Raw genomic sequence first — 4,469 nt, 5'->3', positions numbered from 1 at the left:
AAAAATATTATTATATTTATTATCATCAGCACTTCAATTTTTTTATAGACGTGTATTTTATCATTGAATGAAGACACATAAGTTGTATGATCAACTTCTCTGTCTATATTCATGCCATTGATTTTACATGCATTTATCACAATTATCCTAAAAGAACCTTGACCAATAATTACCTGCCAACACTTTTTATATTATTATTCCCTTGCAATCCAAGTTTTCTTAATTACATAAATTAATCACTTTATTCTCCAACAAACTCTTAATGGGCTAAGAAGAAGATGAACAATGGAGGAACAACCAAAATCCCAAAGCTCACAAGTTTCTCTTCACTCAAAGACAAGAAAGTTCATAGCTCAAAAAACACTCTCATCACTTTCATTCACCAGCCAAAACATTATAACATACTACAACATATAGAAAATTACAAACATAGCCCTTGACTTAACATTCCAGCAAAAGCTCTCCATGCCTCGAACTTGAAACACAATCTAATCTAAAGCAATCCTAGCCCTCCATTATTTCACACACGCAAACTAAATGAACCAAACATAAAATCTACAAACATAAAACCTGCAAACATACATTCAAACATTCACATACTATTCATCATCTTCATTACATTTTTTCAGCTTCAAAGTCTTCAATCAATTAACACAAACAATTAGAAACAAAACCATAGGTCATTAACATACATATAAAAATCTTAATTACATAAATTAATCATCTTCTTCTCCAATATAGTAATTAAATCATATAGAAACACTATTGGGAACTCCTCTCCCTGTAAGTCCACCAACTCTAGTAAAATCAGATGTATTAGGATACAACAAAGTGTAAGGCATTTCCACTGGTCCATTCCTGTTCTTGAAGCTCTCATCTTCATTCATGTTAATAATCTTGTTCTCAATCTCAACTAATCTTTCTCCAAACTCTCTGAATGCTTCCAATGCTTTGCCATCACTGGTCCACTCTTTTGTGTCTCTTTGTCCCAAATAAACTTCATCTGAAGAATGCCTTGACAGTATCTCTATCAATGACACACCAAGTATGGTTTGAAGTTGGCTTGTGATTGTTTTCAAGAGAACTCCATCAGGATTTCTCTCCAACTCTTCATACTCTTTGCTCCCTCGCTCCGGCATTAGTCTCCGGCTTATCGTCGGCCTGTTCGGAAGATAACCGGCATATGGATATTGCCCAAAGTTAACTGCAGCATGGAGAGCTGAAGCTATCCATATGATGGTTGTGCATGACTCCACAAGCTCACAGATCTTGTCCATGTTTGGCCACCATTCTTCATTCTTCTTATCACCATGCATGTCCAACCTCAACCACCTCTTTCCACCATTGTTGCAGCTCAGTGTCACCTTGAACTTCACCATCACTCTTATAGTAAATACTGCAGTAATCACTCACCCACTTTTTAATAGCAAACCAAATTTCCAGCCCATCCACTGCGTACGGGTAATCCTTGATCAACAACCTTATCTTATTAGCCTGTGTTTTATCCTCCACTGCCACTCCTCTGATCACCGAAAAAAAAATACACATATAAGAACATTGTAATAATCAAATTCATATATATATATATATATAATGTATACCTTTTGAGTAGATCAGCAGGGAGGCCTTGTTCAGTGAACTTCCAGCTCTTATAAACAACGGAAGACATCTCCATTGCATACTTGCCAGGAAAGACAGTGAGTTCAAGTATTCCACCAGCGTTGATTAGGATATGGCGAGCCAATGCATTGATGTTCATTGTGTCACGGTAGTGAGGACTTAGAAGCTTGTGGATTGGGTGCATCACGCTCAGCTGTCTGTTAGTTGCTATCACAAACGGTTCTATCACTGCATGAGTGTTCAAAAAGTGACTTATAAGTTGATGAACTCCAGAGTCATTAACTGCAGCATAAGCTTTAGCTAGTTGCCATATTGATCCTTGAACACCATGTTCAGCAGGAGTGTAGACTTGATTCACAGCTCCATGTTCTTCTCCTCTGGGATCCGGTAAGCTCAGCTCAATCGCTATCGGTTTCAGAGTTCTGTCTTCTTTGAGGAACAACAGAGTTCTTGTGGCATAGATTTTGGTTGATGTTTCATTGATCCGATTCAAGTAAGGCATCAGCATGTCATGGTGATCCAAGATGAAGAGCTTGTTACTATTCAGTGCTTGATCAACAGTTAATCCTTCTAAGTTTTGCTTAATATGAGCTGAAGTTATGGAACTCTTATGGTTGCCGTAAGTCTCTGGATCAAGCTTGCTGGTTGGTGGGAATTCTTCTAGTCTTCTTATGATCACTGGATTAACACCTGCAAGCATTTCTCTGCCGAATTCTTCATCTGTTCTCCATGCAAACTTGTTCTCTGTAATTCAAAACAAAACTCATTATCATTATCAAGAATATCAAGATTCAATTCATGCATGTAAGCCATATATGCAAAAAACGAAATAGCATACTCTGAATAACTTGGGGCAAAGGGAGCTTGAGCAAGTGCTCTCCATCACTGCGAACAAGCTCTTTGATCATTTCCAAAGGAATCCCATCTTTGATTTCATTGATTTCTGGAATATCAGGCAACTCAATCCCTCCTTCATAGAGATTAAGAACATCTTGGAAAGTATCAAATTCAAAGGGTGACATGTCCGCAAGTGCTTCTAAGGTTGGAAGGAGTGATTGGACAATAGCCTTGAGAGCATAGCCAAGAAAATCAGACATTTTCAGGAGTAATTTTTTCAAAGGTCACTCAACTTTGCCTTTGTTTCATTTCGGTTACCTAACTTCAATTTGCATCAAAAAGGTTATTCATCTTTAATTTTGTTTCTTCGGCAGGTCACCCGCGAGTAACCTGATTCATCTATCTGACGTGGCTACTGGGAAAACATAGTCATCTAATATTGGACACTCTAATTACACATTAGACAATTATAAAAATAAATTAAGTGTCATCTTCATATGAAAAAGATAAAAAAAAAGAAAAAAAAATCAAATGGATTTCATATCTTATTTGATACAATATTGGCTGACTGTATTTTTCCAGCAGCCACGTTAGATAGATGAATCAGGTTACTCGCGGGTGACCTGCCGGAGAAACAAAATTAAAGATGAGTAACCTTTTTGATGCAAATTGAAGTTAGATAACCAAAATGAAACAAAGGCAAAGTTGAGTGACCTTTGAAAAAATTAACCCGACATTTTCAAGTGCCCAAATCTCTCATCTCTTGGGACATATATGTCCAAGCTCAGTAATGGTAGTCTTGTTTCAGTTTTGGGATCGGAAAAGGGTATGAGGCCGGCCAGTGCGGCCAAGGCGAGGGTAAGGGTATTCACTTGAGCCACCAAGGACTGGCCGGACGTATTCCGGCCCTTTGTCCGGTTGCCCAAGATCATTGTAGTAGTCATAAGCATAAACTCGGTCATGTTCTTGGAGCTCTCCGGTGATATCATCTCCGCGGAGATGTATAAGCTCTTCTTCTCTATACGGCACAAGTGTTTCTGGCGTTTGGCCAGAGATATACATCTGAAATACGTATAAATATATAAGTCTGGATTTCTCATCTTATAAACATAATAGTATAAAAAATAATAAAACTCGAACTTACATGGTTATTGAAGAAAATACGATCATATTTATACTTGTTAGTAGGATAGACCCAAGAGTTGCAAATAAAATGAATATCACGATGGCCCGGGAAATCTTCCAAAGTCAAAGTCTTGAGATAGAACTCTGTATGGTGGTTGTTCTTTACAATGACCGCACCGGGGACACCATCTTTCTCATTGACTTCGAATGTAACCTCGAATCTTGACTGTCCGGCAGCTATTGATGTCAAAGTTATCCATTTTTCAAGATATGCCGGAGCTCCAATCTTTCCTCGGTTCCTTTTATCTATGTATATACATATATAATAACATTAAACTAACTAAAAAGATGAGAAACTCCCGCTTATATATATAAATAATTAAATTAAATTAAAAAAAATAAAAAGAAATGACTTACTTGGATCACCTACGGTGGAATTGACAAGTTGAAATGAGACACCCTGACCCAATAACTCATGCAGACGATCAAGAAAAGAAGCATGGAAATCAGTGAAATCTAAGACATTCTTCTTCATCAACACAACAGTGTCCTTCACCTTCTTCATCATCATCACGTTCTTCTCCTCAAAGAGCTTGTCCTTGATGGACTCCACCACATGTTGCATAAACATCTTCTTAATAACTTGATTAACTTGAAAACAAATCTAACAAGAAATCAAAACTTTGATTTGGAAGAGAAGAGGAGAAAGTCAGGTGCTTCTGTTTAAATATTTGTTTTAACGTTTAAATTTTCTAGTTATCATTTAAAAATTTTATGTTTCCACTTAAAATATTGATCGTTTTAGTTTAAACTAAAGTGTTGGCAAAAATTCAGATTCTGCGAGAGTTTCCCTTCCACCTCCTGGCGACCCTGATGGTGTGGCATGC

The 4,469-nt window shown here is 37.2% G+C and overlaps 1 pseudogene; it reads right to left on the bottom strand.

Annotated features, from left to right (window-relative positions):
- Positions 1-659: 659 nt before the first annotated feature.
- On the bottom strand, positions 660-4,213 carry LOC120277590 (annotated as a pseudogene).
- Between the last annotated feature and the right edge of the window lie 256 nt (positions 4,214-4,469).

Source organism: Dioscorea cayenensis, chromosome 15, assembly GCF_009730915.1.
Source record: "Dioscorea cayenensis subsp. rotundata cultivar TDr96_F1 chromosome 15, TDr96_F1_v2_PseudoChromosome.rev07_lg8_w22 25.fasta, whole genome shotgun sequence".
Taxonomy (NCBI): Eukaryota; Viridiplantae; Streptophyta; class Magnoliopsida; order Dioscoreales; family Dioscoreaceae; genus Dioscorea; species Dioscorea cayenensis.
This window is presented reverse-complemented; position numbering and strand designations above follow the sequence as displayed.